Source organism: Ammospiza nelsoni, chromosome 9, assembly GCF_027579445.1.
Source record: "Ammospiza nelsoni isolate bAmmNel1 chromosome 9, bAmmNel1.pri, whole genome shotgun sequence".
NCBI classification, from domain to species: Eukaryota; Metazoa; Chordata; class Aves; order Passeriformes; family Passerellidae; genus Ammospiza; species Ammospiza nelsoni.
In genome coordinates this window covers 21,170,002-21,196,087 of record NC_080641.1, presented here as the reverse complement: position 1 = coordinate 21,196,087, position 26,086 = coordinate 21,170,002, and the positions used below count along the sequence as shown (strand labels likewise).

General features: G+C 37.1%; 1 long non-coding RNA gene across 1 annotated transcript in view; it reads right to left on the bottom strand.

Moving 5' to 3' along the window:
* Nucleotides 1–25,774, bottom strand: part of LOC132077242 (uncharacterized) — a 63,605-nt gene extending 37,831 nt beyond the window's left edge. Inside the window, exons 1-2 of the long non-coding RNA XR_009419024.1 lie at nucleotides 25,727–25,774; nucleotides 9,021–9,116 (exon numbers count right to left, since the gene is read on the bottom strand). This is a non-coding gene — a long non-coding RNA (uncharacterized LOC132077242). The remainder of the gene's footprint in view (nucleotides 1–9,020; nucleotides 9,117–25,726) is intronic.
* Nucleotides 25,775–26,086: the final 312 nt, after the last annotated feature.

The window sequence follows — 26,086 nt, the reverse complement described above, 5'->3', positions numbered from 1 at the left end:
ACTGACACTGTCACTGACAGTGACAGAGACCTCTGTGCAGCAACAGACTGCTGTTGCTTTAGAATTTTTCAGCTTTAGAAAACTTTAATACAAAAATGTCTACTGTAGAGACTTGAGCCATGAGCACATCCAAGTATTACAGTGCAGCACCTTGCATTTCCACTTGAAGGTGAAAGGCTGACTTTACAAAAAAAGTTTCTCTTTTTTCAGTCCTATGCAACACCACCTGTCTCATCAGCAGGACCACTCAAAAGGGATGGGCCTCAAGGCACCTCAGTCCCAAGATTCTCCATGCCTCATTCTTCATCCACGCTGCTAGTAATGTACCATCACTGGCACAGTTACACCTGAACACTCTGGTGCTGCCAAACACCTGGCTTTATTTTCCACTGTCCAAATGAAAAATAAGCATAATCTGCTATTTGAGGATACAGCAAATGAGGGAGTTCATGACAAATTGTGTTGGTTTATGCAGAATAGTGATAATAAGATACAAATGAGAATTTTTTGCTTAATGAATAATACTAATCACGTTTCAACAAATGCTGTGCCCTTCTAATTAGAGAGAATGCATAAAATCAGCTTAATTTATTTGTGACTAGTTATACATAGTTTAAATATTTACTAGAGATTTACTCTAACGTTTGAAATTATTTTACACAGCTCTTGCAGTAAAACCAGACCTAGTAATGTGAAAGAAGTTACAATTCTAACTTCTGCCCTCCCTTTTGTTTTGTAGCATGTGATGTATGCCCTCAGTTTTCAAGACGCAAGAGAAAGGATATTATTGATTTACATGTTAATTCTCCAACTGTTACTAATTTTGCTTGATTCCTGCTTCCAAAGTTGCACTTCCAACATTCATCACTGTAGTACACTAGAGGGGCTGAGCATCTTTTTCAATAAATTACAGGAACTATGACTAATTATAGTGATATTAACTATGCAAAGTAATGTGTAACTTAAAATGGATACGTTTATCATTTCAAATTATGCTTTTGACTCTTGATGGCCTAATACATGGATGCTTTTCCTTTTTTTATACAGACTATGAACTCTGCTATTTTTTCTAAAAATCTGTTTCACAGATATAGGCATACCTTGTGAATTTGATGAATGGAACCAAATCATTTACATCTCATGTAATGCCTAGTGGGTAGAGGATAAGATTAATACCAAGGGCAAGTAGGGCCAAATCCTGATTGTTATAGCAAAGAACTGAAGATTCAGCTTGAACACTGCCATCAGAAGGTATTTGCCTACAGGATTTGTACCCTATTCTTTGTCTTCCTATTTCTAGGAAGCTAATAGTGCAAGTTGCTTGGCTGATAATACCAGCATCATCAAGCAGTCACAGCAAAAACAAGTGCAACTGACTTTGGACAGTTTAGAAAGTATATTACACAGGTTTAAAATACAGAAGCTTTAAAACAATGGCAGTGCAGTTATGCATGTGAAAGAGCTCTGCATAACAGCAGAACTCTCTAGCAGCACCACATTGTTGTAGTTCTCCTTCCAATGTGGAAGAAACAATGCCTTTGTCTTCTCAGTCATTTTCACATTACCTAGTTAAAAGCTTCAGCACCATTGCACAGCAGAGTAAATCAGGCCAGTACCTCAACTCAAAGAACAACAGAAAACACATGAACTACCAAAGAGCTTAGTGGTAAATATCTCCATTCCTATATCTACAGAAGACCTGAAAAACTAGCACAGTGCTTTGGAATAAAGCTGGAAAAGGTTTGGAGAAGAGTTTGCTGAGTTGTCATCAGAGCTGGACTTCTGATTTCTTGAGGTTGAGTAAATAGTAGATTGAGGTACTAGTACTAGGTTGAAGTACTAGCACTTGAGGTTGAGTCTAGTACTTCTAACCTATTGTTACTAATATTTCCAGGTTTCCTTTCCTCCCATCTTTGCTGCTCTGGGAATAGATGGGTCAGCTGACTGTCAGTTTGGTGTCACCATCTGCATGTCTCTTGGGTGATGGTGTCACCATCACCCAAGTCTCTTATCAGCAGAAAATGAAGATTCTAGTTGTGACCTGGACATCACCAATAGCCTTAAAATATAAATCAAGCCCATTTCAATAATATCCTCTTGTGGCTGAGCTGTTTGCCAGTTATCTCAGCTGGGTACATGAGATGAACACTCACTGAAGATAATTTTGGCTCTTACAAACTATGTTGGTAACAAGGAAGGAAATCCTCTCATAAGAGGAAATGAAATGCTCTTCCCAGAGGTCTTTAAGAAAGGACTTTCCCTCCACACAACTTTCAGGAAGGTTCCTGGCATTCCTGCCTGCTTACTGTATCCCTGTGACTACTGCACCCTGCTTCCTCCTTCACATAGCAAGATTGTCACCAGACAGAGCTGTCACTGAGGATCCTCTTCCCTCTGAGGGGGCTGCCAGACCCAGGAGGATCAGTGATGTCTGTGCTGCTTATAGAGTCTGCTCCCATTTTCCATCCCTCATCTTCAACCATTCTCCAGCTTATCAGATAGTCTTAAGACTTGGCCTTAGTATGTAAGTCTGTCTTCTAGGGCATTTACAGAACCACTGCCTGCACAACCCACACACCTCAGCTGGTCCCTAAATTCTGGCCCATGTCTAAAATAATAGAAGGAGAATTTGCAAAACAGTCTTGAAAGGGTTTGAATGTACTAATGTGCTCTCTTGAAACTCCAAATATAGCACAGAGCAGAACCAGAGAATAATTTGTGTTGGAAGCCACAGAAGGTCACCTCATACAAGCCCTGCTCAAAGCAAGAGTCAAAAAGACAAGGCTCAGTCAAGATCTAAATATCCACAATGAAGCAGGGTAACTTGTTCCAGTATGTGATCACTCTCATGGGGGAAAAAATTAAAAACCTCTATTCAATGAAAACGTTTTGCATCCTAATTTTTAGCTGCTGTCTCCCATCCTGCCGCTGCATCTCCCTGACAAGATTTTGGCTCTTAGAAACTATGTTGTTGACGAGATCTCTGTCTTTTTCAGATCCTCCCATGAGGTAGCTGTAGACAGCAATAAGATACCTACATAGCCTTCTCCACTTAGAGATGAGCAAATCCAGCTCTCACCCTCTCCTTGTATGTAATGAGCTCCAGAGGGCTTAATATGTAGTGGTTCTGATTACTAAACAAAATTTAATTCAAAGAAGCCTTGGTGAAGGACAATTTCTGAGACTATTTAAAATCAGAAGTGAAAATCACTTACTAGCATCATTTACAACTCCAAAGCACAGCTCACAGCTGTCCCAGTTATGTTCTTATCAATCTCTTCTGGACAAGTATTCTCAAGTCCTCTACCTCATCTAATGTTTTCTAATTCTCCTCTCATGAAAATTTACTCTCAGGAAGTCATTGAGAGTTCACAATCTAATTAAATAAAAACGCTGTACGATAAAATTTACCACAGATGCATCAACCATGCTCTTTAACTAGAGCTGAGATTATCAAATTTAAAAATTCCTGATCAAAATCTAGGCCGCTTTAGAAACCTACAAATAGTATGTCCAAAGCAAGGAATAATGAGGTTCTGTCCTTGAAAAGTCTTCTGGACTTCAACACACTTCATTACCATTACCACTTAGAACAAACCCATAGTTTTAAACCATGTGAACACAATGAAGAGTTTGTCTACTATTCAGGACATTTTACATGACTGATATTATGTATGTATTTTGCTTAGGCATTTAACTCTCACTTTTTACTTCTCGGGGAAACGTGACAATTTAAAGTTCATATTCACTGGACTACTATCCGGTGTAATATTCCACACCACTGTAAAACGGTCCCTTCTGAAATAGTACCTTTATGTCATTTTCTATGATTTTAATACTACTAAAGTATTAGTAAGTTATTAATTACTAAAAGAGAAATTTCAGCCTTGGATATCAGAATCTCAGACCACATATTATAAGTCACAGAATTCTAAATATTGTACTATTAACATTTTTCCCCTAGATATCTCATTTTTTTGGTCATGCAAAGATACAGCACAACTGCCTACATATACACAACAAACAGCTGGAAACCTACAGCTTGCCCTCCTTTTCAATACATATCACTTTAGAGACAGAAGATTAACAAATGAATTTGCCTTGCAGGGTGGAAGAAAGCCAAAACACTGCCACTATTTCATTCTGTGTGGAGAAGCAAAATTCTTATATTAGAGTAAGAATAGACAAGGATGTGCAGGCACAGTATGACAGACTGCAGACATGATCCTTTAGGGTCACAAATCTCAGGTATGGAATTGGCCATGTAGAATGGCCATCTTCTCTTGCATTCACCACTACCTACTACTGCTAAGATCTTTCCTAATTTCTCTAAGCATTTTCTAAGCTCTTCCAATAACTGTACAGCCAAGAATGAACAAAACTTCAGGACTTGGGGACAGGGGAAATGAGTGCTTAAGAGTCCTGCTTCTCCTTCTCTTCATTGTAAACTCCTGTAGATTGCCCATCCAACAGAACTGATTTATCCCCCCAAAGCACTGAATTATTTCAAGAATATTGATGCACAACCCTTACCAATGCTTTTATTTTAAGTCTCAAAGATACTCAAATTGGTATTTAAAGAGTACTTCCTGGAGAATTTATAACATCCAAATCTCCCACATTGAGAACAATAAGGTTTCATGAAAGGAATGAAGAAATATAGCCATTTAAATTGTTCAACATCATTAAAATACTCCTAACTAGCTACTCCTAGGTGAAAAATACTACAGTTTCACAGACAAAATATTAGTTCCTCCTTAGACAGACTTTAAATAAAGCTTAAGTGGGATATCAATGACTGAAATATGCTCATGTTTCCTTAGCTTCTCCAGAGAGCATTTCCTCTGACTCTAAATAGGAGTTGTCTAATGGCTTTGACTAAACTGCATTTCTGAACCTTAAGAAAGCAGGGTCTCTTCTCTGACAGCTTCTTTTGATCTGATGTTAAGAGATGTTCAATTGCCTATAAATTCTTTCACTAGCCACTACAGATCAGATTTCCAGAGGTACTGCATACCTGAACTCTGGCTTCAGAGGGGAGCATGGAGGACAACTGCAGCTATATACAGCTCAACATCTTCCTCACTTATATACTACACCAAGAGGCACCAAATCATCAGTATCAGGTGTCCTGCACACATGAAAATTGTCAGGCCTATTTTACAAAAGTTGATGTGAAGTGCCCCTGTGTCCAATTACCTGAGCAAGTAAATGTTGTTGCTCTAAAGAGGTGGACTCAAAGAGCAAGGGCTGATGCCAAAAGCCAAGGGCCAAAGCTGTGCAGAGAGTGCAGGACTACCAAGCAGTACTTCTGGAGTTCAGAGCAAGGGTAGGGATTAGTTCCATGCTGTGCATGTGAGGAACAGCAGTGTCAGTGTGCTAAGGAGATAAATACAAGGATACAGGTATTTCCTAGGCACAGCACAATAGTTTCTGCAGTAAACATTCTTTGAAAGCTCATGTAAGTTCCTATGAAGTTCCTTTCACAAGAAAACACTTTAGATATTTTGTTGAATACACTGGTAACATCTAATACTACCCTGACTCTGGCTGAAATTTTGCTGAAATTCAACTTTCTGTAATACTTAAATATACATGGACCCTCTTCATTGCAATAAAGTGGTCCAATTTCTGCCTCCTTAAGCCTCTCTCTACAGGAGAATTTACATAAAACATCAAATTCATCAAGACTATTCTCTGTATGTAAAAGCAGATTTCTGGAAAAGCACAGGCTGAAGGCTACTGGTGAAACTGCCATTCCCTCAGGCCCAGGTTCTGTAGACAATAAATCAGTTGGTTAACACAAGCCAACCCACAGGCAGTTCCGGGCTGCCACAAGCAGACTGTTCCCAGTAATTCCATTGATTTAAAGTTTGTCCATAGTCCCCTGCATGTCACAATGTGGTTGCTGAACAAAAGCTCACCTATGGCAAGCCTGCTCTGCTTCCTTACTGAGCGGCTGCTCACTTTCTGAAACTTATGCTCCCTTTTTGTCCCAGCAACATCCTTCAAATCACATTTCTTCTTAACATTTATAACAATGCTGATATAAAGCTGTTCCCAAACGGTTGACATCAGGTCCTGCCCTGTTATCTGAATTTCCCCTGCTATACCTAAAAAGTACCTTCTTGATAGATATAAAGGATCTAAGTGTCCAGAACTGCTCCTGCTCAGATAAACTGGCATAACATCCCAGAATTCTACTCCACATCACTTACAACTTCAGTTTAATATAGATCAATATCTGTGATCAAATGGTACCTCAGTGTTAGGAGAGGTATCACACTATCAATATGCACTCACAGCATGGATTCCAGGATACTCCAGTCCAGTTGCTCACTGCTGCTGATCCCACTTAGCATGCTAATTCCAACTCCTACTAAACCAGCAGGAAGACAAGACCCTAACTTGTTACAATTCATTTCTCTATTGCTGAGGCCATTTCAGCTCACTGAGATATTCATTCAGAGAAGTTTTCATTACTCTTTGGTTAATGTGGCAGTTAATGTCCTTGAGCTCCATGTTCCTGTGTCCATTTAAAAATGTGGGAAAAAAATGGGTTGCCCTTATTTAGGATACAATCTCATAGTCAATCATTTGAAAAATCTTAATTTGCAATTGCTGGAGTGGATAGTGAAACCATTTCCTGAATGATGCTGCTTGTCTTTCAGATTCCTCTCAGTATTGGAAAGGCTATGTTAACTCTGGATCAGTGTTCTTTAATAAAACAGCACAGCAGTAAACACCAAAAATAAGAGTTTCATGCTTAAGGTACTATACATTAGAAAAATGTAATGTTCTATCGATGTTTCTTGCTGTTTTATAGTTACCTGATATATGTTGGACTTTCAATCCTTTCTATGCCCTGAGCATTCATTACATTTACACATTTTACAGTTCTCTAGTAATTTTGCAATACATATTCCTGAATCAGCTGATGACATTTAATGGAATGTTTAAGGCACAATATAAAACCATAAATGCTTTTGCTTATTCTGGGGAAAAAAACTGTGCAGATAAATTGGTTTTCATATTAAAAACTATGTTGGTGTACCCAGCATTTTTGCTTCTGCTATACATATTAAAATATAACTAAATGCCTCTTATGCAATACTGCAGCATAAGTACAAATAACAAGCATTTGTACTTTACAAGCAAGCTATATGATTAAGGGGCTATTAATGAAGTGAAACAAAACCTCAGTGCTAGAATGTAATAGTCCATGAAATTCTTATGGGGAGAAAGAGAATCTGCAGTGAATAAATATTAACCTAAATGCAAAAGAAACATAAAACAAACAAAAAAAGAAAGCATTTTTAAAGCCAAAATTTTGGTAAAAACTGCTGACTACTTAAGGAAAGTCTATTTGCATACCACAGGGCTCCATCTGCTGTGGAAAATATAGGCTGCAAGAATGATTTAATATTTAATAGAAGTAGTAGCCGTTGTTAATTATAATTTGCACATTTACAAATCAGCACTGATAGCAATACAAATTATGAAATATAAGGGTGTTATGCCGGATACTGGGGAAAATAAGATGACAGACAAAGTTAATGGAGTATCCCTAACAACAGCTCTGTCAGAACACATCAGAGAACTAATCCAGTTACTAAGAGCCTGCAATGGAAAATCTATTTAAAATATTAAAATGCTGTTTGGTAAAAGCTTTTTCCTAGTGCATTTTACTTAAACAGTTGCTTATTGCTCATGGGTCATTAGCTGTACACCCAGATGCATTCTGCAAACTGCTGTTCGAAAGAACAGTAGAAATTAAATAAGAAATAGATTTCTGCAGCATTTTTCCTGAAATCTAGAATCATCTAACTGCAGATTACAAACAGAAAAGTAATATCAGCTGCTTCCAAGATAGGTGCTCTTACTGCTGCTATAACTAGACATTTCCTTTCATTAAAAAATAAAAAAGCAACATGTTATAAAGCACTTGACTCATTTGAAAAATTTTCCATCCCTGGAACTCACTCCAAGTGCATTAAGAGCCCAATATGCAGAGAAAGTAATGCCAATACTGAAAACTTAGTTCTAGTTTAAGACTTAACATTACTTCAATTTCAACACTGAAACTATAAATAGACTCTTATTTAGTAAAACCACAGAAATTCACATTGACTGTTTTCATTAACCTCACTTTTCTTACCATCATGTAATATGGATTGCAGATAGAGACCATTAATGCTTTAATAGCAACTCTGCTCGCCGAGTCATTCGTGCTGCTACTGATTTCTGTTTTCACATCAGGTAGGTGGTCAATAATATAAACCAAGAGGCAACCCTAACCCCATTTAATTCAGCAGGTAGCTTAGTGTTTATGTCACCTACTAGATACAAGGTAAATGTACAAGGCAAGAGCCTGTAATATTCCCAGTATACAGTTCATTGCAAACCACAAGCTAACTGTGCTCCTGTGGTACAGACAAATCACATTCAGTCTGCACAAACAGGTACAATAGCTGTCTCCCTAAAGTCCAATAGATTAGCAAGTACATATTCATCTGAAACTCTGGCCATGGGTCACCCTAGGCTGATCTAGTGGTGTTTAGCTTACAAAGTCTGCTGAAAAAGTCAAGAGTACCACATTTTAGCTGCACTTTCTTTTGTCCATGTATTGGATTTCTTTTTATTTCATGTCAACAAAGGAAGGATGTGGAATTAGGCAATTAGCTATGCTGATGGAAATGGTCTGGGGAAGCCAAAACTCCTGTTTCAGGGGCACAACACACCAGTTATGACAGAATCATGAACCTACAACTACCTTTCTGTTCCTTCTGTTGTTAGTGAATATCTTTTTTTCTCTGATCAGAAGAGCTGCATTTTGTCTTCACCTGGTTCCTCACACCACTAGGTGGATAATTAAACAGAGTTAATACTTGTTTTGCTGGAGTACAATTTAAGACATGCTTAGATGCATTAATTTGAATTATACAGTGTCAGTTTCCCTTCAAAAAACGTTATTTTTGAGCATCACATGAAAGGCAGTATTTCAATGCTAAAAAACATACCTTCTGGTGCAGAAGCGGTATCTGCCCGTTTTTAGCTCCTCAATTCCTCCCTTTAGTAATGGCTTCAATAATTAAATCATTCTCACACACCTATGCCTGCAAAGAGGAAAAGTAGGCTTTGTTATTTTTGACTCCGAATCTCTATTTATTGCGCAATCAGAAAGGTGATTTTAATGGTATCAAAATTAACGCCCAACAATTGCATAAGATGCTCATGCTTGAATTTTTTAACAAACTATTTCTTTGTGCTTTTGGGACTCTGCAAGAATAACAAGATCTTGTACAAGATGTGTGATGATGGGGGAGATTATCCAGATTTTTAGGCAGCTTGTTCTACGGCAAGATGCCAAGACCTCATTTGACTGCTATGTCCTAGTCTACAGTAGTTGAGGGCAATCTCTGCTTTTTGTTAGGCAATAATTCCATTTCACAAAGAAAAGTTGTCAAGACAAAATGATTGCTGCAAGTTCTTCTCTTTTGCAAAACACAAAAATCTCTGATTAGCCAAAGAAATAAGAAATGATAAAATATAGATAAAATGGTTCAAGCAGAGAATGCAATTCTGGCTTTATGAAAACCAGACCAAAATAACATCACTTCCAGATATTTTTACATTCTTTTTGTGTCATGCCAGCAATGTAAAGACTATCTTAATACATGGCTGAAAATGCCCTTGTCACCAGCAACTCCTCAGATCCCTACCATTCCTAGATCTCAGTGCATGAGTACTATGCAGAACGGGACAAAGAAGAAACACAGCAAGAATATGAAATATCCCTTTGGCATGGTTAGTAGAGCAGTTCTTCAGCAGCTGTTACTCAATTTAGTGCTATCTCTATTTATACTAGAGATTGCTGAAGGAAAAAACAATCTCTAGGTTCAAGACATCAGAAAAGCAGAGAAAGATCACCCATTCTTTTTTTTTATTGTATGAAAGTGTTAATCTGGTAAGCACATGAAATTCCATCCTAAACAATAAAAAAACCCCATAAATGGTTTACTAACCTATCATTATTCCATATATGCTGAGGACTAAACAAAGCAGTGTACAATATTCTGTAGGGGTGGAGAAACAAGAAAATTAAACTTAACAAGTACTAGCACAGGCTGCGTTGTTGTTAATCCTGGCCTGATGAGTCTATGACATTTTAACATGTACATGCTCATTTATTATGTCACAGGTCAGATCAAACAGCCACCCAAACTGCAATTTTCAAAGCTGAAATAACATATAACTCTCATTTATTCTTCAGAAATCTCTTGTAGCAATAATTTTCACTCTGGGTCAAATATACACTTAGCGAAACACATCTAACAAATTTATGGGTTTTCCTCTGAAGTCAGCAAAGCATTTTCACACAATAGTCCATAATGAGTATAAAGAACCTGCTCTATTTACTAGGCATTGTAATTTCTTGCTCAGAAAACACAAAAAAATAGAAACATACATAGTAAATTTCCTCCCCTACTTGGTCTCTTGAAAGCAGCACAAAAGGAATAAATGATTGCATGGATAGCAAAGATGTCCCCTTTAGCATAATTACTGGCCAGGATAATGAAAGGTTCTGTGACACAGACTCCCCTGTTTCCTAGTCCAGTAGGTCAGTTTTTCCTGAAAGGTACCTAAAGCTCTTGTTTCTCCTAGGTACCTAAAGCTCTAGTCCCATCAAATACATTTTGTTGTAGAGAACAAAGTAGAATGGTCCTTTCTGAAGATCAAGTTTTCTGCAGAATGACAGGCCATCAGCTCCATGGAAATTCACAGCAATCTGGCATCCCACACACATCATAATTCACAAAGTCCTTGCTACTAACTATATTTGAGATCCCAGAAAATCCTGGAAAGCCTCAGAGTTAGGAAAGTACAACAAGTGGACAATAAAAAGTTAGAGAAAACTTTGGGCTTAAACAGTGGCAGAAATAGACTTGGATGTTGGATTTGGATGCTTCCTGCAGGCCACAGAGCAGTTTGAAGGAGTCTAAGTCAGGCTGAGGTTTAGCTGGTAGTCACTCCAGATTAGATATGAATGGTGTTCTAAGGATAAAAAAAACTCACAAACTCCTCTCAGTACTATGCCATCTGGACCTGTGATAATTGTATTTCAGTGGTCTCTTGAGTAGAAAATATTTCCTCTGGATTTCTTGCTTTGAAGTTTCCCAATATAATGTTTTTGATCTTTGCAATAGAACCCAATGTGAACTTTTTAGTTGCAATACAATAATACACTTTAAGATACTAAGGAAAAATAAAGTTTCATTCATTACATTCACAGAATATTTTAAACTTGCTGTGTGTGAAGGAAAGACTGACCTGGGCTCTTTATTACACAGCAGCCTATCAAGGAGAGGGACACAAGGGACAGAAAAGAATCTTCCATTCAGGAAGTACCAAGTTAAACACAGAGTTTTTGGTGTGTTCCACATTAGACATGACCACAAGCTCAGTATAAAGCCATTTCCCCTTGTCCTATCACTACATGCCCTTGTAAAAGTCTCTCTCCAGCCCTCATGTAGGCCTTCTTTAGGTACTGGAAGGGGCTGTGGGGTGCCCCCAGAGCCTTCTCTTCTCCAGGAAAAAAAAAAAAAAAAAAAAAAAAAAAAAAAAAAAAAAAAAAAAAAAAAAAAAAAAGCAAGTCCCTCAGCCCATCCCATACAGAAGGTGCTCAAGGCACCTGCTTTGTTTTGGACAAGTGTTGTTCTAATTTGCAAAATGTATATAGACAAAAGTACCTGACAGATAATGTCTAAATTAGGCATGTGGCAGTGGAAAATTCAGCAAAAAGGAACATATCCAAATAAAAAAAAATCAAAAAACACAGCAACATAAAATAAAAGTATGGCTGCTAAAAGTGTCTTTTTATTATTGTCAGTGAGTTTCTTCTACATCCTTATTGATACTTCCACCTGTCATACTGCTGCCATATAACTCTAGCCATGACATTCATCCATGTTGTTTACTTGTGGCATCTTTCACTTCCTAATGGGTCTTTTCTCTTTATTTAGATCTAACATAAAAGCATCCTTTCAAGTTTGTTTTTAAAGAGGAAAACTATTTCCCAAACTGAATCAATTAAAAGTCTAATATAGGTGTCTAGATTAGTGCTTTAGGCTTTTTATCTAGTCATACATACAGAGGCAAAGAGCTCTGAGTAATCCCCTTGAAGTTTCACTAAAAAGTTACTATGCCCATAAGTCTGTCACTTACACCACACACCTAGAGCTAGACCCCTAAACAGAGTTTGAAAGGATGGCGTGAGATTTTCAGCAGCACTGACCTAACTTTACTGCAATTTAAGTCATAGGAATTTTACCATTAACTTAAATGTGACCATTTAAGGCAATGCTAAGTGCTTCTGAAAATCCAATCTGTAATCTTCTTTAAATTTATGGCTATGCAAACTGGACCAAAAAAAGAATAGCTTTACAATCATTACTTCTTTTTAAATCTACACATCAGCCACATGTGAACATGACAGTCTGTGCACATGTAAGAATAAATGCATGCATACATATAAATGAATAATATAAATGAATGCATGCATATACATACATATAAATGAACTGAATTTTTGTGTTGACAGATTATTTGCCAAGTTAAAGCCAAATGTGATTTGAAATTACCATGATATTACACTGAATAAAGAGGATTTATAATGGAAATACTAAAAGAACCTCTGTAATAGTGATCCTGCCAGGCACTCCTATAACAACATATATTTCATTCTTTTCAGTTAATGCTGTTTTTCTTTCTCTGTATGTTTGAGAACAGTAAGTGAAATGTTAATTTTTTTAAGTCAGAACCATCTAGCTAAACCATCCAAATCGTTTTTGTATACAGAGATTTTATTTGTAATCTTTCTCTGCAAGCTGCTTTGTTAAATCCTAATGACAACTTTTATGCATAATGCATAAAATAAACTTTACCAATGTTTAAAACACTTTTATAAACATGTAAAACCCCTTCATAAGTGAGATGACACACTGCAGGGCATGCAGTTGCAGTGCACTGGGAAACCACACTTCCTAGATGACTGAAGGCATCTGCTCCGTGCCATTAATTTCTCAACATCGAACACATGTAGTTATCTTAGAACAGCGGTGCATCATATTCTGGACTTTTTTATTAATAGAGAAGTACATTTTACTGCATGTATAATAAGTGTGCTGTGCTCATCTACAATCCTTTTCCTTTTATTCTAGGAACATCTGTATTTTCGCAAGGAATGGGGAGAGAGGAAGACAGCAAGGTAGCTTTTTACCTTATCAAAACACTATTTTAGCAAAAAAGTATCTATAAAAATATATGCTAACAAGGAGTCACTCAAAAATGGATGGTATAAATCTTCCTTATGCAAGAGGCAAATAAATCAGAATAATAACAATGTATCACTAGCCTATGTCACTGAAATGATTTGTTTTACTCCTTTAATCTTTACCATATCTAAACTGACTATAATAAATGAATAATTACTCTGAATGCAGTGGAGTTAATTGAAAATCTGCTTGAAGTATAAAACCAAGAAATCATAACAACAAATACAAGGTTTAGCCAGTGTTTAGGAACTTGTCTTTGTCAATAATTTTTAAGGTTCAGTGTAAATGATACTGTTTACCATCGTACATCATCTAACATTACTTCAGAAAGTCATGAATTATTTCAGACTTCCATGAATATTAACAATCTTTAGAGTCATGGTATTTCATCAGCATACACCCAAGTATTAAAGTCTTATGGGGTTTGACTTTTCAAAATGAAACCAATTTAATTTGGGTTTGTTTTATTCTCAAAACCTGATTTCTAAGTCCAGAGAGGTGTATACTTTCATGCATGTGAAGCTCAGGCTTTCTTCAAATGTCAAAGGTATGTCACCTAACACAGGGACAGACTGTTTGTCAAAGCACACATCTGTACATGCCCTTCCTATTATGTCCAAAACAATTGGAATCCTGAGAGGAGCATACACTCCCAAGCAAGGGGAAGACAAAATTTGCTGGTTGTTTCCTGCTTAAAAACACAACAAAACAAGACCCTCCTTGGAAACTGTACAGTTTTGGACACTAATCAAATGGCCAAAACAAAAAGTAAACAAATATTGTTTGCATTAAAGTAACTGCTAAAAGATAAACCAGTCATTCTACTGACCAACAAAAATTAGCAGTTTCATCATCTTCTAAAAATTGTACATGCAGAATTCGCAATGAAGCTGACCAGCACGTATTCCTCTTTCTTGAAAACAGACACTTGGTAATAAAGGCTTACAAGAGAGCAAGTGAACTCACCCAGTTCTGTCTCCATCGAACCTGACCTGCAGATTGCTTGTTTCACCCCTACAACTGTTGTCATAAATTTGACTAGGGCTGAGATTAAAAAGAAACATGATGCATGAAGTAGCTTCAACACAGAATACATGAGAAGAAAAGCTGGCACTCTTCCCATACACACTCTTGTGCTGTATCACTTTATTCATAATGCAAATCAGAAGCACCAGATTTGAAATTAGGTTACCACAGCAGAGGGCAATACGGCTCTCACATATGTCCTTGGCAAACTGCAGCACATAAACAATTACTGCACAACAAAGTCACTGTGTTGGCTGCAAAACAGGTTCTCTGTAATCAATAACTTCACTCATGTAAAAGAAGGATCATATTTCAAGTGCTGCTGTTATACCACTGTCATCTCGTATGTACATAGTACTGCAAATTTTCTTTTCTTTTTTGGTTACTGTATAGGTTAAAACCAGCTTGTGCAAATGTTTTAGTAAATATTGCATTAAATAATTCTGAGATAACAAGCTAGAAGACACAGCAGTGCCAAAAGTTCTTGCTGACAGTCATCCCAGGCAGATGCCAGATCATTGCTGTAAAGGCTTTCCTTCCTACAGGTCATACTTTCACCATCGCTCTCATGGCAGCGTCTCAGTTTTGAAGCACAATGAACCGAGGTTTTGAGTATGTTTGCACACAGGAAATAGCTATTAACGTGTGACAGTTTCCTGACAAATACGCCTAAAACTTCTTTGGAAAGTACATATTTTACAAAAGTTTGCATAGTCAGAATGTGCATCCTGGAAAAAGGACCAGTGCAGTGTGTGTGTAAATTCAGCCTAAGCAGACCAAACCTAACTAAAACCAGCAAGCGACAAATACCATCAATTCTATCTCTGTACATCAAGTGAGAAGGGACATGCCTGAAGCAGCAAGGTTACTTTATTCCATTAGCCAGAAAATATTTTTTCTCTCACTAAAATCCAGAAGTTGGATGCACTCCTCTGACCTATCTTGCATCCAGATGACCCAGCAAGGGAGATTCATGCTATGCCAAATACTTGCTGATGGCAAAATCAGGAAGAAATCCAAAACTCCTGGGTTTAAACCCAGCTTTAAGGAAGTTGTAGCTTCTCACAGTAAGACTGCCTATTGTTCTTTTGCCTCAAAACACGTTGTATTCCTTGTTGCTCTGACACGTTCATGCTACGTCTGCACTCTCTTTCATAACACCCATCCTCTTCAACACAAATCTCATTTTCACTACTAAAATAGGTTTCTTTTTTCCTCCTCTCCTCCATTTCTCATGCTTTCCAGTAGTGAGCTCAGAATATTTTTCTGCTTTTCTCCATGTTCTGTTGGATTGCCCCAGCAGAAGTTTCCCATGCCCAGCCTCACAGTTATACCTGTAGCTGTGGGGACAATCCTATTCAGCGTTCCTTGAGGCCTGTACCATGTCATGCTCTGTGCAAATTAGTAATTTAAGGAATGTAAATAGCAAAAAATAGAAACATATTTAGGACAAATTTCCACACCAGCATAACCCTGAAAAAACTCAACATCCATGGCAGAAAAACAACTTTTCAAGAATATTTTTTGAGCTGACAGAGAAACTGTTTCCTCATAACCTTATGGTTGAAAATTACTTGAGTGTTAGAGCTTATTCATCGAACATACTGTGTTTGGGACAGACGCCTGACATGGAAAATGCCAGCTAAGACAGGGAAGTTTGGTACAGTTAGAAACTACAAATTCAGCAATAGTAAGAAATTACCATTAACACTGGCTCATTTCTAAGCTCTGCTGGTTGGGACAAGAAACACGATGAGAGTCACACATAAATGTGTGACTTCTCAATTGGTGCTTTCAATGGGCAGCAGGGACTCAGTGCTTGTAACTAGAAAAGAATGAAGACCTTGCAATCTAAAGTGGACAGAGAATGGAGATTATGTCTTGCGTGGCACTGGATGGGAAGCCCTGAAGCTTGAAAGGCACAGACTGTGACAGTGTGAGCTACAGAACCTACAGAACCAGTGCAGGGCTGGAACTAGAGACTAGCACGTTTGGGCAGACAGGAATGTGGAAAACTCGTGCTTGGTCATCCATTAGAAATGGATATTACCAAAGGAAACCTTGTCCTCTGACTACAGACCCCTGCAGTTTGAGCTCTAGGCAGGCTGACTCTTATCTGACAACCACCTTCTGCCTGGCTAACATTTGAAAATGGGAAGATTTTTACTTTAGGATTTGCTTTCTAAGATCAGATATTCACTGAAAAATTACATTGAAATAATGTCTTTAAAGAAGAGAATTGAAGGAAGATGTTCCTTTAATATTCAGAGTAAAGGGTAACATAATTAAAACTAGATATTAAAAATACTGTAAAATTTCCTTAAAAGAAACTCCAAACAAACAATCAAAAAGATAAGAATTGAAAGTCAAAACCCCTGCCCTGAAATGTACACTTTTTCTTCTCTCAGGAGAATAAATGCAGTGTAAAAGAGGTGTAAGTAGAGATAAAATCCATTCTTCTGAGTTTAGCTTTCTTGACAAAGTGTAGCATGTCATCATGAGACTATCTTATTCTTTTATAAGATTTGGTAAGTCCTATTAGAAGTCTGTGGAAATGATCCCTAATAACAAAATCTTCATAAAACAAGGAATTCTCGTGATTAAATTCTTACTGCATGAGTAGACATAAGTAAATGTTCAGCTCAGTGTAGTTCAGAAAATCATATATATGGGCCAAGATCTGCCTTTTAGAAATCACATCTAAAATAAGTAGAGAAGAAAAAGATAATTTCTTCTGAAATAATTTTATTTTTAACAAGAAAGCAGAAACATATCTATCAGAAGAATTATAACAAAGCAGCTGGAAGACTGGAACCTCTGTAATATATTGCACATTTTAATCATATTTGATACAACACTCTTTATATGGATATGAATTACACTAATGACTCTTACATAATACTCCTGGGTGCCTAAGGGATGTATATTTTCACGTCCCTTTTGTCATAAAAATAGAGAGTAGTTCTATACACACACTAAAGTAGTTTCTTTCATTTTTATATAATGAATGAGTAACACTGTAAAAAAAAGACATTTTACCCCATATTAGTTTAGCAAACAGAAGAGATTTCACATATGACAGTGCTAAATACACTCTTAAGCTGCTAATAAAGGCAAAGCCCGAGGGGAAAAATTCTAATGATGAGCAATGCCAGAAGTTTTTATTTCGGGATCAAAAGTAAAAATGTTTCACTTAGGTATAGTCTTAGAGGCATCATAGAAAAAATCAGATTTTCCAATAATTTTTATCTCTAATAAAATCACTGGAATTAATTTGAGCATCATTACAGGACTAAAAAAATGCTTTTAAAGGTACTGTTAGTTGCATAACTTGTCTCTGTGCACTTTATTGCATACTGAAAACTGAGAGGTTTCTGTAAATGATCTACACTTTCCCAATCAACTGCCTAGAAAACCCTACAGACTCCACAGTACAGCATAGAGAGCTGGCAGGACACAGGACTTATTCTCAGGGAAAGAATCAGAGAATCAGTTGAAAGGGGAAACCAGTTTCATCACAGATTTCTGAATTTTAACACATGAACTTCAGCACTTTCTCTGAGCTGGTCCTACCATAAATGCCCGCAAAAATAAAATATCTCCTGCCTCGAAGTTTTCCTAATGCTTACATGGGGAACACCAGTGGGCAATGACAAAGGTGCTGTTAGTGTACATAGACTAAGTGTGGCCTCACTAACAGTGCTCTACCCAGATTAATCCATCACAATAGGTTTTTCTCATCAGACCTCTGGCTTCTCTGATAACCTAAGTAACAGCATGGCAATTAAATTTATCCCAACTTTTCCCTTAATTTCAGCTGCTTACGAGATTTTTATACATTTTTCTTTATCCCAAGTTCAAAGCCCTGTAATGGATCTCTCGGTGATAATTAAATCCCAATAACACTGTGAGCAGGCAGGAATTTCATGGTGTTTGTACAAAGGGGAGCCTGGTAATAGCATAGCTCTCCAGAACCATACATTGCTGTGTAATTCTGTGGAATTTGCTGTCCTCCTGCAGCCCCTCTTCACTTGAAGAGTTTTTTAATCATCCATAAAAACTAAAGAAACCTCATAGGAACCTGAATATGGCAAAGCAATTTGTATTCGTGCATGTTTTCTCAATCTTACTTCTGACCTTCTGAGATAATGTATAAAATACATGTTGGATTGCTTCAGATGATTTTTTTCATTTGCAATTATTTAACATTGATTTTGATTCAGCTGGGTGAAAGCTGATGTGCCTTTCTGCCTTTCTCATTTTGAACAAAAAAGTAAAACTTCTGGATATTTAAATATTAAAAAGTGACAATTGCATATGCATAGCAAGTAACTACCTCTCCAAGATACTTCAGAAAAATTGTGTTTAGTAGAGTACTTGTGATAAATTATGTATTTATTGTAACAGGGTCAGAAGCTGTTACAATTTAGTGCTTGGTCAAAAATTCACTTTTTATAAAAAGTACTTCAGTGTCTCAATGTACATTTAAATGAGAACTTGGATGCACCAAACACATTGATTTTCATGGGAGACAAGTTAAACATCTTAGGTCAAATTTTGCCGTGGCTTACATTGGTATAAAAAACCCAAAGCATAGTCATCCTACCAATTTCCATATATTTTGGTCTTTCCTTAGAGACAAAAATATAAAAAAGTAACACGGAAGTTGGCACCTATTTTGCAAGAACAGGTAATGTGTACATCGTGCTATTGTTGTGCTAGTGAGCAATGCAGGAGAAAGGCTTCTAACAAAGCAAATGGATGAAAGCCAAGTGGCACTAAGTGAAATACTGGGTTTGCATCTTAGAGAGCTGAATTTTAAAAGTTAAGATTCAAGAGCCTGAGCAAATATTATGTGATTAAAATTTAGTTCTCAATGTTAATTCTTTAATTTTTATAAACTTGCTACATTTTTAGTACATCCTGCTGTCACCAGTAATAGCTCCTGGAATTATTTACATTAAGGTTTTTTTGAGGTGCCCATAAGAAACTTCAACAATGTCACTACTATTGTAAACTTTTGAACTAGCAGAAAGAGGAAGTTCTTAACTCACAGAACTTTCCTTTCTGCATCACTGTATATCTTGCTGAGGTTTTGCATAATCATAAACTTGTGGAAAAAGAAAGTGTCCTGTCTCTGCTGAGCAGTCAGCAATTACAGAATGTCAAAACATTATCTGCAGACCAACACTGTTTGTAATCTATAGCTGAGTCTGTGCCCAGTCAAAGAAACTGAAAAACTGTCCTTAATGTACTGAGAGCCCCAGTGCCAGCCAGCCTGGATGGAGAAGAGAGAAAGATGCCTTGGATCACTTTGTGACACCCATCTGACCTAGCTCACAGTTCAAGTACACCATGCCAGGAAAGCAGGCTTTTCCTAAAGTGTAGTCATTTAGACCTAACATTCCTCACATTTCAGGAACAAAAGTTGAGATTTCAAATTCTCATCAGGGACCAGGGTAACTGTTAGAGATTCATATAACCATAGAAATGTGCTTCTCTTTTTCCACTAAGAAGATATTTAAAAGCTGCTATGATTGCTACCCATGGAATGCATTGAGTGAGACAGAAACCAGGAGAAACAATGAGCAGGTGATCATGTAATATGGTTCTGCCATAGTGAATATGCAAATAGAGGCAAGTGTAAGTATCACAAGAAACACAGAGTCCAACATCTCCTAATTTACAAATACTTGCCTGCAGACAGTACTGCAGCACCACCACAGTGTTCTCACAGTGCAAAGGTTACATAGTCTGTAAGAGTAGTGAATGCAGTGCAGTGGAGATGCTCAGGAGAGCTTAAATTTACTAATTCCAATCTTGCTGTAGCACTTTGAAAGCAACTGCCTGCTGCAAAGTCTTCATGACAGATGGGGTTAACCAGCCCACATTAAGGCTCTTGCTGCTATAAAAAGACAGCCACAGTACCTACTTTAAAGTTGGCTTCCATGCATTGATCTCATACTGCTGTCATTGCTCTGTTGAGTAGTCCTTATTACACAAAGGTAATCTAGGAATACTCAATATTATTCTTTCAAATGGAAATTAATTTACAAAATTTCTTAAACTCACTAAAGTACACAACAAAGCCTCATGTCCTCATCATAAAATTCTCTCAGCCATAAATAATAAACAAATGGCTTTTCTATTCTGGAGCATAAGCTCCAGAAAAAGTTGTCTTCTTCCCTGGCTCTAGGCAGCAATTGCTCCAGCTGCACTGTTTTTGCCACTGTGCTAGCCAATGTATGGTGGGTTTTTTGGCTAGTAAGGAGTACAGCTATACCTGAAGTACAACTGGAGTCTGAAACACTGACTATGTAAGCCATCAGACACTGGAATAGACATATTACAGTGCAGCCACTTAAATACAGTTCAATATGTGCGTGTATACATGCATGCCTTGAAGCATCTATTGCAAGAAAGGAATAGCCAGTACAAATCATTAATTTTATAATATACAGATGGAGATGAAGAACATCACTGAAGGGGGAAAAATACAAAATCCTAAAGCAGTTCTTAGTAGAGTGCTAGAAACTTTCTTTTCCTTTTACTAATTTGGGGGCCAAGTACTTTTTTGGAGATACACCTCTACCTACTCTTTCCTGGATCAGAGCAAATGAAGTTTGGTTTTTGCAAGGACATGCATTTGAGGAAAAAATTAAGGCAAGAACTGAGTTTTCATTAGTTAGGATTTTCTTTTTAATTTCAATTTATTGCATAACTGATTTTAGTAAACTGAACCTCAACCCTAGTCTTCTGTTGGTATGAAAAACAGAGAGGGAATCAGCTTACATTTCTTTAAAGTTTCTGTATTGAATTAATTTGGGCACATTTACATTTCACATGTACCCCAGGTTACACTGATAATGCCACAGAAGCAACACTGACTTTATTGCTCTCACATTACACTGAAACTGCAGTAGAACTTGTCTGCTACATGTGTACTTTGGATTCCTTAGTTGTTTGATCACATTGATGAAGGGATATGCAATCAATCTCCTACTAAGACAGTGAGTAGTATTGGCCATAACTCATTACTCCATCAAAGGATTTGGCATTTCAATCGATGGGAAATGATGTGTGATCATTCTAATTTATTATACATCATTTCCCATCAATCGGTGTGCTGAAGCTTTGACATAGTAAGTAGTTACAGACACTGTCAATCATTCTTGGTCAAATACCTCTGAATGCTGCCATTTGATGCACCTTCAGCCATTCATCCAAACTGCAAATATTCACCCAAGACATTCAGCAATCAGACTGCAACTAGAGGTCCATAAAAAGACTCACAAAAGTGCTTAGGAACATCTCAAAAGCTTTAAGATGTGAAACTGAAGAAAAAAAGGCTTATGAGGAAAGTGCACTTTCAAAAAAATGCATAAAAACTGAGGAACAAAATCTCTAGAGGAACAGTGTCCAGCTCAAAAAAGACTGAAAAAGTGCAAGCTTCAGTATTGTGCTGGATTTTGGCAGGACCCTCTGCTATGCTGGCCACCTCTTACTGTGAGAAGGAGCTAAATTCTGCTGATTTGTGTCAGGACAATTCCTTTTCTCTTTTTTGGAATTGTATGGGCATGTAAACCCAAGCCACAATAAATCTTTCCCCTACTGAAAAGACTAAAACTCTTTAAATCTGCCCTGAGCCTTAAACATTCCTTCCCTATCCAAAATTCCCTTTAAAGGAGAACTTTTTCCAATCCAGAAGTGTAATAACATCCACAATCATTGTCAATTTACTTATTAAATACAAACAAAACATTAATTCAGTGATAATTTTTCATCTGGACTGACTTTGGGAATCCATTACACCTAAAGGCCCCAGCAACTGTTTTCTACTAGATCAGTATGATGCATAGCAGTTAGAGGTTTTTCTTTCACAGGAATATATTAACCCACTTAGTTAAAAACAGTGGTTCTCCCTGAGAAATCACTATTCCTTTTTAAACCAAGCCTGAACTTCCTCCTTAGGATTTATCTATATTTAATTCAGTCTTTGGATATGGCATACACTGTCAACAAAGACAGATAAAGCATTTGCGAAAGCAAAAAACCAATGAAACACTATCCCAAAAAAATACAACAACTTTCAAAGTCACAGAATTAGGCAAAAGCTGCGTAAGTAAATTCTATTGCAAGCCAGCTAACATCTTTAATATAGCAAACCCTCCTGTGATGTATTTCAGATGTCAGACTAGAAGATTCAGCACACCAGCTCTAACTCCACTGACACATTATCCCACTCACCCTCAGACATTCTCCTATGCTTTTCTGGTTCTCTCCCTGCAAGAGAACTCATGCTGTTCCTCTAATACTCCTCATCATTTTGCCCATCCTTTTCTTCATATATTGTCTTGTCTTCCTGTGTGACAAGCATAAAAGCTACTGTATTGAATTCCATATAGCAATATCTCATTATTGGTAAGCTGGTAAGAGAAAGGATTCAATGTATTGCTTTTATGTAGCAGTTTTATAAAAACTTTCTCCCTGCCCATCCATCCTTCCTATACTTTTTATTATATTTGTCAGCCTAAAATAATGCAATACTGGACAGCTTAATGTGGCCCCTAAATTGACCAGTTTATTTATGCTGTTACTATGAAATATTTTGATTTTCCTTTCTAGTTCTATTCACTCAGCTCCTGTACACTCTTCCAATCCTCTTACCAGCCTCCAGCCTGATCTTCCCTAACTATGACAGCTCCCTGAGAAAGGCAACCTATACAACTATCAGATCTTCAAAACAAAAAACATTAATAAAATAAGATCAAGTTAATACTTTTTTTAAAAAATATGCCAGTTTTTTCAAATATATTTTGGTGAATGTGTTGTGGTTTTCTTTGAAAAATGTTTCTGAGAGAGACAGCAGACAGACTTTGTCAAGCAAGTTTGCACTCAAAGGGAGCAATCAACAGCCCATTCAGTGATTATGTACTCACGAATAATTCTGAACTTGCAAACACCAGTTGGAAATATCATTTTAAGAGTTCTAGTACCTTCTCTTTCAAAGGGAGAACATAAATGTTAGTATATCTAATCAACATATACAGTGTGATATCTGAAATTAGAAATTCAAATAAATGCAACAATCTGCTTGCCAACATCTCCAGACCAAAAGTTATTCAGATAAAGTATTTGGTGAATAATTTTGAATAGCAAATTCATTTGAGAAAAATCAAAGCAGCTCATAGAAAATTCAGAAATGAAAAAAAAAATTATACATGTTAAATCATTTATTATGAAGTACTTTTCATCTCTCTTCTGTTATTGTTTTCCCATTCAAGGCAAGGACAGCTTCAGAAATGGGCATTAAAAGGCAAAGAAAAAAAACACCTATGCTTTTCTAACTTGGCATCTTCTAGTAATTCTTTAATATTTACCTATTTATTGAGAAGGGAAGAAGGTAAATGTTGACCCACCCAAGAAGAATAAACATCCACCCTAGTGAAAATATTATATACAAAGTTCCAGCCTGATGAGATTGGAAAGGAAAGGCCTACAGGCCTCCCAAATGCAGGTCTCATAATTAACAGACTTTCAACTATAGCTGCACTGCCAGGTGCAAATTTAATAACAGATTATAAGTGATAGATGAAGTGTACTTCCAGCAGCTGTTTATAATCCCAAGCAAAAATCTTCATTAAGATAGCGTTAGTGTTGTAAATGGTTATCTATTAATTTAAAATATTGCAAAATATCAAACATTACTCATTTAGAACATTCTGTTGAAAATTAAGTTAGAAATGATGCTGCAAATAAAGTTTTAATACATGAAGTTTTAAGTCAGACAATCCAAAGTCAGAATTAATGTCAAACTTTCTGCAGTCTTCAACAGCCTTTCCTGGGAATCAGACAAGCTCCTCAGGAACACTGATAAGTACTCCCTACACTCCAGCTGTAAGAGCAGTGTGTGGAGCTGCTGGAATTCAAGACTGCCACATTTTGTAGATCCACTGACATGCAAAAAGAATGTCATCTCTGGCACCAGCTTTGCCAGAACTCCTGATCTGAGGAAGAATCCAAGCTCAGTAAGGCGGAGCAGTAGGTAAAACCAGCTCTGCTGATATACTCAAAAAGACACAGAAAATCATGTACTTCCTTATATTCATTATTTTATAGAACTTTAAGATAAACCAGTTTGGCAGGGAATAAAAAGAATACATTGAATATGCCTGACAAACCCCCATTAATGGTGCAGAAATGAAGAGAGATGTGAACTCTTATCTGGAGGAGACTTCCTTCTTGACCCACAGAGTCTGAGAGTTTGTGACACCACCAGTTTACAGGGCTCTCCTTTAGGAAATCACACAAAAGCCTTTCTCACCTAAAGCTTCCATCCTGCTCATAAACCTCCAGCCTCAAAAATGCCATGAATGGAACATCCCCATTTGCTCCAGAATCAACCTCACACTGTCAAACAACCATTGTCTGCTATGTTTTTTGGGAAGGGTTTTTACACTGCTTCAGCAGGAGAAGTAGCACATGGGAACACCTCCACCACACCCAGACTTGCTCATAAATTGAAAAGACCCAAAAAAACCCCAAATCTCTATCCATTGGTTTTATACAGCGTATTCTGTGCAGTCCTTACAAGACAGAACCAAACATCAGCATCCATTAGAAAAATTCATCCAAGAAGTTTTCCTGAAAAGAGTTGCCAAGAAAACCTTAGGATTAATCTCTACAATTCATGTTTTAATTCACATTTTTAATACATTTCTAAAAGAAGACGAAAAAAGACCACCAAGCTGCAAGATAAGCACTAGATTTGGAAAATTTACTAGGTACTATTAGCTAAATAGCTTTACAGATGCTTAGTAATGATTATTACTTAAATGTGTAGAAATTCCTAGATAAAGCTACCGTAAATACATTTGTTTCCAAAAGGAGCTGGTTCTTCAAAGCCCCTTCCTTACTTTTTTATATTTAACAATGTTCAGAACAGTTGCAAATGACACTCAAGTCATGACCAAAGATGTGAGCTGCTTTCAACAGCTTTACTATCTCAGTTCCCAACTACAGCAGAACTCCCTACTTCTAAAGAAAGTAACCTCCCTTTCAGTTAACTCTCCCTCCCTCCAGCTCAAATGTTTAAACCTCTTTGCTTTCCCCCTTGAGTAAGAGGAAGTGAAATTCCATTTGATCATCTGCATGATGAATACATGGGTTAAAGAGATGCAAAAATTAGTGGTTGTTAAGTAAAATTATCAATAAGCCATTATAATAATAATTTAAATTAAAAAACTGCACTGTATCCTTGGATCTAAGTCTCTATTCATCCAGTGCACTATATAAGAAATAGTTAATAGTTAACCTAAATGTTTTCTGTCCTCATATGTTGTCATCTTATTGCGAAAGTTCTGTACCTTCTCAGTGATTTCTCATGGGCAGCTATACGCAGCACCGACTCCTTCTTCTCCACAGCAAACAAACTCCAACTCTCTTCACAGCACGACCAACAAACTCCAACTCTCTTCTCACCCAGCTAACCCCCTCTTCTCTAGCACTCATCATTACTGGACACAGCTGTGGCCTATTAAGGGCAGGCCTGTTCCTAATCTTTGGTGATTAGTACAGCTCCAAGTCCTCAGGTGTGAGACTGCCTTCTGCACTATTTTCTTACATTCTATCCCTCCACACTTATATACTCTATGCACACCTTAAAATCATACATTTTCATGTGTACAGAGAAAAAAATGTACTGTATAGGAATTGTTGCCTGAGAG